A 14,196-nucleotide genomic window follows, 5' to 3' on the forward strand; every position below is an offset into this window, starting at 1 on the left:
CAGGCACGCTACCTCTACGCCACGGGGCCGGCTGTTGAGCCTCCCACTACTTTAATTGTGAGGAAGTCATCCACACTACCAGGCCATATGAATTCAGTGGATACAGCATGAATTTGTAATTACCACTTCATATTATGATGTATGTTGTCCTACTTGATCGGTTTTCCCCATGCTCCTGTTGCAAGCGAATCTCACCTGTAACAAAGAAATTTGTATTCCACACTCTTCTTTCCTAGTATCTAGAACTACTCTGTGGTGGGGAGACAGGCATAGACTTGGATGCTATCCAACGATGTTATCACTTCCCTAAACATCATCACATGGTCGTTGAAGTTGTTGAAATCAAAGGTATCCCCTTCCTTCCTTTATATAGCAGCAATATCCACTACGGTGCATTTGGATATCCTGTCATCTAAAATTTTTGCTCAAGCCTTGATTTTGATGCTCCTTTTAGCTGTAGTATTAAAGGAACACTTGTACGAATATTCAAGAACGTGATAGCTTGCATTTGGGTTCAGACTTTTCAGGATACCTAAACATAGTAATAAAACACTACAACCAAGCCATATTCTTTTTTTCGCCATCATAAATTCTATGATATCAATATCTGGAGGTGAAAGGAATGCATCGTGATTAGGAAAAATGCCGTCATCTGTATGCTGACTTTCAGCTTTTCGAGGATTTCATCAGGATTAGTGGTTTCCATGTTTCGTACGCCCTCTGTTAAACACAGCAATTAAGACGTAGACTGATGTAATAAATGGTAGTAAGTATGACCTTCCTTGTATAAACCTACCATCCTAAATGTAGGTTGGCTCTGTTTGATTGCGCATCAAAGCTGCGTAATTATAAATAACTAACCTGTGAGTAACAGAATGTTACACTGTCATGATAACAATGTACAAATACAGTACACATGTTTGCGCGAGAGTAAATAATATTTAAACGATTTCGTATGGTTCAGCAGATCTTGCTGACTGTCAGAAAACAATGTTCTCAACTTTATTAATATCCGCTACGCTGAGATTGTCTCAAACAACCTCAACAACATGGGCTTTTACAAAAAACATTACTCGCGTGTTATAAACTGCAGAGTGGTTGCATGTGATCAAATCTCCAAATCATGTGCCTGTACGTAGAGGAACAGATATACACTAGTGGACATAATTTTGGACACTTTTTGTTATAGGTTGGATTCAACCATATGTCACAGAATAAATAATTACTGAGAGTATATGGCTGATTTTCTTCAGTTGTTTATGACATCGTACAACACACCTAGATTTAGAATGAGGTCGTTTTCCACATCCGCTAAACGCTGTACTTTCAAGATCATTACCGGCCTGTTTCGTTGGAGTATCTTCGTGCTTCTTATCCTCACGCTTCTTCTTTCTCTTGTTCTGGATAGAAACTTTTCCCATTTTCCTTGATCTTCCTCCGAGTCATTTGTCACTGGTGATGTCCTGGACAATTCCCTGTTCTCCGTGGTAGTTGTGAACAAACACATCTACCATGCAATGGAGCTTAAAATAACCATTTTTTTTTTCGGTAAGTACCTTCACAGTATAAACCCGCTTTCTTCAGCTGTCTTGTAGCTGCGAAGTTCACGCGTACATTCATGTCCAACAACATAATAATAATAATTATAATTGTTCCGGGGTTACCCGTGAAGCAGTAAGAGGTTAAAGAAGGTGCTGGGGTGAATGGGTCTAACTACAGTGTCAAAATTAATTAAAAGATTAAACTGAAGATTACATTTTCTGAACTCAAAATTTAACAATTTTTACAGATAAAATTAGCGAACATTAAACAAGTCTAGTAAAGACATGATTAGTGGTATTAACAGATAGTGGGCTTCAAGCCCTCACTTTACTGTTCCTGAGCTCCTAGCTCAAATTGACAAAAGTGTACAAATTTATACAAGAGCAGAAATCCCCTATGTCAAAGAGCACTTGCTCCCAAAATTACAATATCTAGCCTTCAGGAAGCATTCATTAATCTTACGAAAACTTTGAAAAGCGCTAACCGACTCTCAGTTTTCCAAGCCTACTCAAGGCAACATCAACTTACAGTTTCCGGCCCCTAAAGGCACAATTCACAACAGGAAAATGATTATACAGGGGTATTTAATACCCAACCTACCGGGCCTTCATGGAACAAGAATAACGGTTAAATAAATGGCCCGAACACAAAATGAATGGAGGCGAATATTTGCATTCCTAGATACTGCCCCTTCTTACCGGGCTTGCTCAGATGAGAACGAGAGTCTCGCGGGTGGACCGTTCGTTGTCTGGCTTTGCTTATTTTTGAAGGCAGGGAAAGGGACAAGGACTAGCGAAAATAATACAAAAAATATCAAAACAACAGGATTTTGACATTTATTATCAACTAGCACTCAAACAATAACAGATTAAATTAAACAAATCTTGACGGAAAAAATATTTTCTTCTCTGCCAGTTCATTCAAATACAGCATTGATTTCCTCCAATAGCCTTGACGCCATTAACTCTATAAATATGCAGATGGATATTAGCCTCCTTCTAACGAACAGAAGAAAAAGTGAACTTTTTATGGGATAATCTTCTCTCTCTCTGTTTTTAATATTTACAAGTTCAAATATATTTCAGTCTCAAAAAAGACTGTCTGATTCATACTAGTTTTACACGTCTAAATATCAGATCCATTCATGTCTACATTCTCCATCTCAAATGAAATTTATAGTACCGAATTAAATGTCTTCTCCATTAAATTGTAAAAATAAATAAGCAAATTTTTATCGGAAATATTATTATTATTATTATTATTATTATTATTATTATTATTATTATTATTATTATTATTATTATTATTATTATTATTATTATTATTATTATTATTATTATTATATTACTCAAAGAAGTCTCTATCTGACTTAATTTCACAAAACCGTGCTTGTAAAATAATTATTACTCTGAAACTTCTTTAATATTCGATTGAAGAAAACATGACGTCTTGAGGATTTCTAGCATTGTAAGCTTTACATAATAATGATAATGAATCTCGTCCACTGAAATAATTCTTTCTTATTCATTACTGTATGAAACTCTGAACCTTTCTCAACTTAATTTCAAACTCAAATTTACTAAAGGTTCAAATCTCAAAAAGTTAAATCAACTCAAACAACGATGCTGATAACCAGGACCCAATGTATCGAACACGTCGCCGGGTCAAAACCACAGTCAAAAGAAACATGTCACAATTCCCTAAAATTATTACCACACACACAGCATTCACACTAAGGCACACGAGAATTATTTACATCATTTACAACGAATTCTAGACTTTGAATATTATATTTTTATTTTTATCCTGGGCATATGGATTCTCTCGATGATGGCATCGGGTAAAGAAAAATCCATTCACGTCTCTCAGATATGTTATGAAGTCTGGATGATCACTTGCTCAAAGATGGAATTTACAACGTTGGTCATGATAACATCGGCGGTTGATATCCGGAAAAATTGTCGTCTACAGAAACGCACATAGTACAGGTCAAATATTAGCATTCGCTTTCATGGTTCATGAGTCACGACATTATTATTACTCAACTCCACTTCTATCAACTAACACGTGCTCACACTTGAAGAAATTACGTCATACCACACACGTATTCTTCAAATAAAATTCAATAAAATGAATTCACAAGTCAATAAAAATACAGTAAATGATCCGTCACGATTCTGCCATATTCCAGGCTCATATTCATCCTAATTGAGCACACGTTAACCTCTTACACACAAGATCAAGCAATGTTTAGACCTTTATCCATTCATTTAACCCGAGGTGAAAATGTATTATTATTATTATTATTATTATTATTATTATTATTATTATTATTATTATTATTAGATGTGCTAGATCTCAAATTCGCGTAAACTAGGGTTCGACAATATGCCAGTTGACACTAACACGCCTTAAATCATACTTGAAGAAATTTTTATATAGAAATCCGGCGTAACAAAACAAAATCTGTCCCACACGACTTCCAAAATAATTCAAAATTAAATTATTAATTATCGGTGAGGACAATGACTTTTAAATCACACTAGACTATTAAATGGGACAGTTAGAATAATCGTTGAAGACGTTCTAACTATTCGAATAGACACCAATAATCACTCACGCACCAATGACAATACTACCATATCCCATGTAAAAGAAGGATGAAAAATATTTAAAACTACTGCAAGACATATTACCACTAATGAATAAGTAAGCTTTATTTCTACAAAGATGAACAGATAAACATTAGAAAAATGGTACTTAAATGAATGATGAAACTGGATCTCTGCCGGTGATCTGAGATCTCTGGATTACATGTAGTGGATTATCTGCTTCCGTTCGCTATTTCTCCATGTCTGAAGTCGCCTACATTTTTAACACTCCACTGTAGCCGTGATGTTCAATGCAGAGTTGTGGTAGGTCTCCTCTTCAAGGAGTAGTAACATATTGAGGCACTCGAATCAACACGTGGTGATCTTGTTTCTTCTGATACAGTAGAAGCTGAAACCAACAAGCAATTTTAGAAGATATTCTGCACACCCACGCGGTGAGTTTTAAAGACGAATGACACGTAACATCGCGTATGAAAATCTGCCAGACTCATTGACTAAGGTGTTCATGAAGGTAGTTGATTTGCACTGCCGAATAAAATAATCCAAGTCCAATGACGGAGCTTCTGCGTCGTGAATCAGCGTACGGCGGAAGGAGGAGCAAATGTAGCTCGTAAGTAAGAGCGTAAGTTAGGAATATAAGAAAATAAGAGAGTGATTCTTCAGAAAACTAGGCTTTTTAAGCACTTCAGAATGAGGGCGTGTCACGACAATGGTTCGTAATTGGTCGTCGTCTTGCCCCTGATAGGCTATTACAGTTCTCGAAAGTACTTTCATTTGAGACTAGGACAGGCGTAATTCAGATCGGGGCGACCTTGGCTCCACTCAGTGGGTCACGAGGGGACAGCTGACAGCTCGATAAAAAAATCAATACTTCGCTCCCTCGCTTGCCAGAACGGCTCCGTACAAATGAGAGAGTCTTTATAACACAGGGTTGAAAAATATCGTCCGTACTAATGAAATAATAGCCTTGCACTCGCAGACACAATAAAATACTTATCGTAGGCCAAATATGAAGGGGACAATACTATACGCGCACTTTTTCTTGAGCCCGGAGCTCCCTAGTGCTGAATCGGTAGACCTCGGTTATCTTCGACATCCATATCGGCAACCTTTGAAACACAAACTATGAATCGCTTATTCATCGCTGTGCGACATCTGGCGTACACTTTGCAAACTAGTACTGTTGTTCTTTACACAGCAAAGCCAAACTACATAACTCATGCTAGTAACAAGGTTCGCATAGAGAAATGTTATATAATGTTAAATAATGTATGTGTGACACAATTGTTGACGTAAAATAATAAATGTTTAGAAAATTCATATCGATCGATCATATTATCGATTCAATTCAGATTTCATTTCCATCCAGTTGGCAGTATAACCGGAACTGGCAGCACTCCCTCCTTGCTCCTCACCCCGTAAAAATAGGGCTCAAGAAAAAGGGCGCGTATAGTACGAACACTTAAAACCTAAAGGGCACTAGACCGATGAAACAGGGGCTATTCCCAAACTACCGAGGTGACTCGTGTAAGGATAAATTAATGCATTACAAAACGTAGTCACCTCAAACCAAGACGAAGGGGAGCTCGAGAGGATAAATTACTCTCTATCCAAATTTATAGTTAAAGACTTTATGAAGTTATTATATTAGCCGGCAGAAAGTTACATTTTTATAAAAGAAGGTTACATGTTAACGATTCGGACCTTTCCCTCGGGTTAAACTGTGGAGCTAGCAAGAACTAAAGATGTTATGTGGCCATTCACTTGTCGATGTACTGCTGCCTGATGAAAGAGGCCGCCTGCCTCCTGCCTTGACACACACACTTAGAAAGATGACGATCAATTGGCCAAGAAACGTGAAAATCCGCAGTTTATAAACCCTCGGGGAAAGTTCGAGACCACTCAAGATTAAACTAGCCACACCCTCTCATGTTTATTGGTCAGTTTAAAAGTTACACTCAAAATCGAAGAAGAAGGCTGTGATAGATTGAAAATTAATTACAGAAAGTTGAGATTGGCTACATTCAAAACTGACGGAAATAAAAAGGAATTATTGCCAACCCAAAAATAAATGAACTTCAATAAGTAAAGAAACTTATGAATACAAAACTTCTTTGAAAAATAACTTCTTATACCTCGCACCAGGGTGCATGAACATAGTTTTTAGTGGTGTCCTCTGTGGAAGAATATCCAGACTTCTTGATGGATAGCAAACAAAACTAGTAGAAATACAGTCAGTTCAGGAAACTTTACAATAATAAAATTACATCATATTTTAGTGGTGATATCTTCTGAGTAAATTTCTAAGTTGGAGTAGTTTCAGTTTCACGGTTCTGCCAATAGAGGAGTTCTTTCAGGCGCTAATTTTGAATGCGCGGCATAGAGGTGTTCCTCACGGTACAATAATAATAATAATAATAATAATAATAATAATAATAATAATAATAATAATAATAATAATAATAATAATAATAATAATAATAATAATAATAATAATAATAATAATAATCTGCCTTTGCTGGCGGGACCGAGTGTTTCAGTACACTAAGTCTTCGGGTATAGGCTAGAGCAATTTTGTTACTTTCATAGATCTGTCTCTGTCTTATCCTTGGCTTTGACAATATGAAAGTGACTGAGGTATGAGCAATGCTAGTAATGTCATTCCTTATGCAGCTAGCCCTGCTATGAATGGTGTAAAAATGTTGCTCATAGGGTCGGTTGGTGCATTCATTTCAGTGGGCTTGGCAGACTGATACGAAATAGCAACTTCTGACCCGCTGAGGAAAGCAACGGGAAACTACCTCACTCCTCATTTCCCTAGTACGCCTCTTCAGTGATTCCTAGGCCATCTATGTCAGCTGATGGTGGAGCTGTTGAGGATCCAACCAGCCTTAGAGCTAATGACTGAACGTACATATAATAATAATAATAATAATAATAATAATAATAATAATAATAATAATAATAATAATAATAATAATAATAATAATAATAATAATTTGATTTCTACCATTCGGTAGAACAAGCTGAATTTAGAAAAGTATGTATCTGCACTGACAACTCCGAAATATACGACAATTATTGAAAAAGTACAGATACTGGGTGCAAACTCCCGCTATGTCTGTCCCAAAGAGGATCTAATTATTATTATTATTATTATTATTATTATTATTATTATTATTATTATTATTATTATTATTATTGAAGTTCAGTCATTTGATCTCTTCTTCCATGGCTGGGCACATTCGTTACGACTTATGGACCCACTGTCGTATTATTTTTCTCCCTTGAAGTATCTGATGAGTTTGTGTATTCCCATCTGTTTATACCCGAAGAGGTTTCTTCTCTATTATAGATCCTCTTTGGGACAGACATAGCGGGAGTTTGCACCCAGTATCTGTACTTTTTCAATAATTGTCGTATATTTCGGAGTTGTCAGTGCAGATACATACTTTTCTAAATTCAGCTTGTTCTACCGAATGGTAGAAATCAAATTTGTTCTTCAAACGTTTGTTTGAAATGATTAAACTACATTAAAATATCCGGTTTTGTTTTGAAGTGGTAGGTACTGTATGTTGTTATATATAAGACGCGTATTAACCAGCTGTACACCTTGAACCGTTAATTGTGTTACAGATTTTCTTCTTTGTGGAATTGTGATTTCTGCCATTTTACACTGTGTTTACGTCCCCTAACATATTGTCGGTAATGTTCAAGTTTCTTTTTTTCTTTTTTTTTTCTTTTGCCAAACTTATCGATCTCAATTGGCAACCGTAATAAGTTTTTATACTGATCTTTCTCAGTTTCCGCGTTCTGGCCTACATACTTTATATATTTAATGTTTTTAATTTTCTTTATTTTTATTTTTAGATGGTTGTTTGAGAAAGAACTTACAAGATGTGGCAGTGAGTTGCATGGATTCGAATTCCACAATCAGCAGCCCTGCACATCGTTACCATTGTTTCCCCATTTTCTCATTCATTAACCTTAATTAACGTCTTTATATTCATAATCCCAGCCCTTCAATCAATCAGTCAATCAATCAATCAATCAGCATTTTGGACAGTAGCCCAGGTGGCAGATTTCCTATCTGTTGTTTTCCTAGCCTTTCCTTAAATTGCAAATTTATTGAACATCTCCCTTGGTAAGTTATTCCAGTCCCTAACTGCCCTTCCAATAAACGTATATTTGTCCCCTTCAATTCCAACTTTATCTTCATATTGTGATCTTTCCTACACTTAAAGACACACCTCAGACTTATTCCTCTCCTGATTTCCTCCCTCGCCATCTCTCCACTGACAGAAATCTTTTTACACACCAATAATTATCCGGAAATATGGTACGAAAGAGAGGCAGCCTACTGTTATGGAAAACATGAGGACTAAATACTGGATATAGCTATTGTGGGGTAATGATGCGATACAGAAGAATCTCCATAACAACAATTATATACCAACATACTTAACATTTACCAACTGATGAGCCCAACTTGGCACACTGGGGCAAAACGCTGGCAACCAGGAATGAGTTGGCTGGAAAATTTATTATGTCCAGTAATGGACCAACTCTATTGGTATTATAAATTTTGTCATTCGGAACAAGTATTTCAGGTTCCCTATGGGAATGAACATTTTTATCAACATAACACTTCGTCGAGCAGCTTGTCTTCTTTCTCTCAGTTCTTCCCAGCCCAAACTTTGCAACATATTTGTAACGCTAGTCTTTTATCGGAAATCACCCGGAGCAAATCGAGCGGCTTTTCTTTGGATTTTTTCCAGTTCTTGAATCAAGTAATCCTGGTGAGGGTCCCATACACTGGAACCATACTCTAGTTGGGGTCTTACCAAAGACTTATAATGCCCTCTCCTTTATATCCGTACTACAACCTCTAAATACCGTCATAACCATGTGCAGAGATCTGTACCCTTTATTTAAAATCATATTTATGTGATTACCCCAATGAAGATCCTTCCTTATATTAAGACGTAGGTATTTACAATGATCCCCAAACGAGAATATTTTTGTTAGTTGCTTTACGTCGCACCGACACAGATATGTCTTATGGCGACGATAGGACAGGAAAGGGCTAGGAGTGGGAAGAAAGCGGCCGTGGCCTTAATTAAGGTACAGCCCCAGCATTTGCCTGGTGTGAACATGGGAAACCATGGAAAACCATTTTCAGTGGGTTCGAACCTACTATCTCCCGAATACTGGATACTGGCCACACTTAAGCGACTGCAGCTATCGAGCTCGGTAAAAGGAAACTCACCCCATCAATGCAGTAATTAAAACTGAGAGGGCTTGTCCTACTTTGTATTTGTGAAACTCACAACCTGACTTTTAACCCCATTTATTCATACCATTGCCTACTGTCCATCTCACAACATTATCAAGGTCATTTTGCAGTTGCTCACTGTCTTGTCACTTATTACTCTGTACAGAATAACATCATCTGTAAAATCTTTATCTCTGATTCCTCTTCTTTGAACATATCATTGATTGATATATATAAGAAAACATAAAGGTCCATAATACTGCCTTGAGGAATTCCTCTCTTAATTATTACAGGGACAGATGAAGCTTCGCCTACTTTAATTCTCTGAGTTCTGTTTTCTAGAAGCATAGTGACCCATTCAGACACTCTTTCGTCAAGTCCAGTTGCACTCATATATGGCAGTAGTCTGCCATGATCTATCCTATCAAATGCCTTAGACACATTAATCACGATACAGTCCAATTGACCTGAATCCAAGGTATCTGCTATATCTTGCTGAAATCCTACAAGTTGAGCTTCAGTGGAATAAGCTTTCCTAGACCCAAACTGCCTTCTATCAAACCAGTTCTTAATTTTACAAACATGTCTTGTATAATCAGAAAGAATTTATTCCCAAAGCTTACATGCAATGCATGTCAAACTGACTGGCCTGTAATTTTCAACTTTATGTCTATCACCCTTTCCTTTATACACATTGGCTACTATAGCAACTCTCTATTCATTTGGTATAGCTCCTTCATGCAAACAATAATCAAATAAGTTCTTCAGATATGGTGCTATATCCCAAACCATTGTCTTTAGTATATCCCCCACAACCTTATCAATTGCAGCTGCTTTTTCTAATTTTCACCTTTTGTATCTTACTGTAAATGTCATTGTTATCATAGGCAAATTTTAATACGTCTTTAGTATTAGTCACCTCCATTATCAGGGCATTATCCTTGCAACGGCTCTGGTAAAGAAGTAGGGGACCGGAAATATTAATAATCAACTTCAGACAGGTGAGGAAAGCATGGAATTTACAATGCAAAGCATGGATGTTACAACATAAAGCATGGAAGTTACAGTGCAAAGATGTTATTCTCATGACAGAGCTTGGTCTGGATTTTGCAAAGATAGGTTATAGCTACTAAATTTTTTTTGTTCTTGCCGTGCAGGCAGTATTCGCCGCGGCGATAGTTAAGAGCCTCTCGAAGGGAGTGTGGCCCCCAAAGGGGGCCACTGTTCTCATGACAGAGCCTGGTCTGGATTTTGCAAAGATAGGTTACAGCTACTCAGTTATTTTTTTTCTCTTGCCGTGCGGGCAGTATGCGCCGGGGCGATAGTTAAGAGCCTCTCGAAGGGGGCCCACTGTTCTCATGACAGAGCTTGGTCTGGATTTCGCAAAGATAGGTTACAGCTACTGAATTTTTTTTTTCCTTGCCGTGCGGGCAGTATGCGCCGCGGCGATAGTTAAGAGCCTCTCAAAGGGAGTGTGGTCCCCAAAGGGGGCCACTGTTTTAATTACAGAGCTTGGCCTGAATTTGCAAAGATAAGTTACAGCTACTAAATTAGAGGAGTTGTAACATCCATGCTTTATGTTGTAACATCCATGCTTTGCATTGTAACCTCCATGCTTTCCTCAACTATCTGAAGTTCCATGCTTTGCTGTAAAGTCAAAGTAACCAGTCTATACCATAACATCTCTGGAAACAAAGATGGCTATCATAATAAATATATCCTCCTACTTCTTTAAGTGCAATTATTACCAATATTATGCACAAAATCGCTAATAAAGCAACATTTCAGGACCTAATAATATTTAAAATGGAGTCCTAAACACAAGTGAGTAATTTTCAATGCAATAGTATTATTATTTCCAGTCGCCTACTTCTTTACCACTGCCCTTGCAACCTACAATCTTTACTTTTGCCTTTTGAAGATCCTCACATACGCACTCCCCTTTTTCATTAATGATTCCTAGAATATCCTTCTTGGAACCTGTTCTTGCCTTAAAATACCTATACATACTCTTCCCTTTTTCACTAATTTTTTTGGCTGCCAATTATGCTTGCCATCCTGTTATCCTTAGCTGTCTTCTTTGCTAGATTCAATTTCCTAGTACACCCGTCGGTTGGGTGGTTAAATTTAGATTCTCAGGGTGAATATGACAATTCCATTCATGAATATGGTTTAAAGTATCCGTAGGTTCCGCTGAAGAGTGAGCATAATCGCTTGTAAGCCAATCTAACTCCCAAGTGATGGCAGATAATCCAATATCTCTTATATCAATCATCTCATAAATTATTACTATAATCATATATCGTATCTTAATACTGCATATCATTACCTACTTTCAGAAAGAAAAACGCAGGAATTGCCCTAATACTAGTTTATTAGCATGCTAATGTGGTATAAAACAAAATTATCTTGATTTGGAAATCGTAGAGAAAAGAAAAACATATAATGTTACCTATTTCATTTCAAATACAGTATTTTCTCAATTAACATAATTGAAGTTGGGATTTCTTTCATCCATAACTTTCCGTTCATAACTTGTTAACTCATTACAATCCATGATTATTACACAAAAGAAGTTCAAGGGGGTAAATGAGGTTTGATCCTTTATTATAGGAGGGTAGGGTATTCTTCATATTTATGTTTGTTGGGTTTTTGTGTTAGCATTTCGGAATGCGAGATAGTTAAAAAGTTCCCTTTTATGTGGTATCAACTGACCTTCCACATTAAATTATTACATTCATAGTAATACCAAGCAAATATAGTCATTTTTATACATTTACGCCAGTGAAACTCAAATATCTTATCATTAAGTGCCATTAATAGAATTATCAATCAGTATAAATTATCAAATTCGTGCTGTATATTCACATATTCATGTGGTACTAACATAGAAGAACACAGATATTATTTACCTCTGTGCTGTTACTTGATTCTCATTCAATACCAATCTACCTTCTCATTGGAAAACAATCATTCAGTACGGCGATGTCTCTTACTGTCCCTACATCTACTCCGTTAAATGTGTGAGACTCATATAAGCTTTCGTAAACTTTCATAACATACTACCATTCAACATTAATTCACTTGGACTGTACCTACATACTCATATAAATATAACTTAACCTTGCGGCTAGTGCCTTATTTACCATACAACATTCATAATTGACTTATGAATCCGTAACAGCCACTTCCTGCCATTACTCACACGATAAAATATATCATCTTCCCATACCATCATTATTTCACATTTCTCTTATATCTCTTCTTATAACTTCATTCGCATTCATAATTCTCAACTCATTCCTTCTAAAATAACATCTCTGTTACGGTATTCAAATCTATCGACGTCATATTCTTCTTATTTAACTGCGAATTGTCAACATACAATCCATTTATTCTTACAGTACAGCCGTAATTACCTTGTCTGCCGATCTGGTCTCTTCAGTCTGTAGGTTTTAGACTGCAATGCAATTATTCCGATGCTAATCTCACCTAGTTCCACGCTGATGACCTTTCTGAGTAGATTGATACATAACCATCATCAATATACACATTCCGTACAAGCTTACAATAACCTAACTTCACATTATAACTATCATTCAAATTGACACATGTTTGCGATTCACTTCTGAAAATCTAGCATTGTGAATCACATAATGGCACATATACATTATCTGTAGGCAATTTCACACTCCTACTATTTCATTTCAATATTATGAATAATTTTAGAATGAAAATCTGGGAATCGTATTGCTCATCTTGATCCGATTGTGTCATCTGCTTGCTTCTGCTGGTTTCACGCCATCTCTGCACAATCAGCTGCCGACTCCATCTACTTCACAGCTTGGCAATGGTCTGGGCATCTCGGCTCGAGCTACGGCATCCAGAGCGGCCTTCCTCCTCCATTTTAAGCGTACATCATATCGCCGGTTTCCATGCAATAAGAAGATAATATTAGTTGGGGGAAATGAACAGTTAGATCTTCCATTATAAGTCTTCTAACATATATGAATGGTTTTTGGCATTCCTTAATGTTTCAGAAATGTTCTCCAAATATATATACAATAAGGCTTTTTTTCATAAAATATATCGTCAGCTGAGTGTTGACTAAGGCTCCTAACTAATATTTCTGTTGTTCTTGATGGTATTATGCCGCTTATTTCCTCAGCTTTATACTGGATCATATCCTTTTCTGTCTCCGATATCTTAACATGCGATGTATGCGTATTTCCTTATTCTCGGTTTATCTTGCATGCGTAAATGACTAAATCCAGCGCTAAGATGAATATTATCTCTCGGGTTCTTCTTTCCGTACGTTGACACAACTCTTCTTGATTTGCAGTACAATTTTACTATCCTTTCCAAACTCGATCATATCTTACAAAAGTACTTAAGAATAGCCTCAATTCAACTATTTTCTTTTGGACCATAGTTATTTCATCAAAGAACCTCTTTTCTCGCCGGTCTTCATAAGTCTACACCTTCTAATTACGGTCAACTCGCATCTTGGATTCATCTCATAGATGTTCGCACTGTTTGAAGCTACTCCGCGCCATTTTCTCCGCTACATCTGCATGTCAACGATCATCTCGATTGTAACGTAATGGTATGGTACACTAGTAAGTTCCTTCAATTTCTTCTTACTTTCACAGCCATTTTTAGCTCTATTTCTGTCCAATCTGCACCTCCTTCTTAGTCTGTTTTCTTCTGTACTATAATATAGTGGATCTTTACCATTCTTTACCACCTTTAAAGGTACAAATCTAT

General features: G+C 36.7%; 1 protein-coding gene across 1 annotated transcript in view; it reads left to right on the plus strand.

Moving 5' to 3' along the window:
• The first annotated feature begins 11,121 nt into the window (after window positions 1-11,121).
• Window positions 11,122-14,196, plus strand: part of LOC136885341 (zinc finger protein OZF) — a 95,608-nt gene continuing 92,533 nt past the window's right edge. Inside the window, exon 1 of the mRNA XM_068230371.1 lies at window positions 11,122-11,253. The gene's annotated coding sequence lies outside the window, so the exon portion shown is untranslated. The remainder of the gene's footprint in view (window positions 11,254-14,196) is intronic.

Source organism: Anabrus simplex, chromosome 14 (genome assembly GCF_040414725.1).
Source record: "Anabrus simplex isolate iqAnaSimp1 chromosome 14, ASM4041472v1, whole genome shotgun sequence".
Lineage (NCBI taxonomy): Eukaryota > Metazoa > Arthropoda > Insecta > Orthoptera > Tettigoniidae > Anabrus > Anabrus simplex.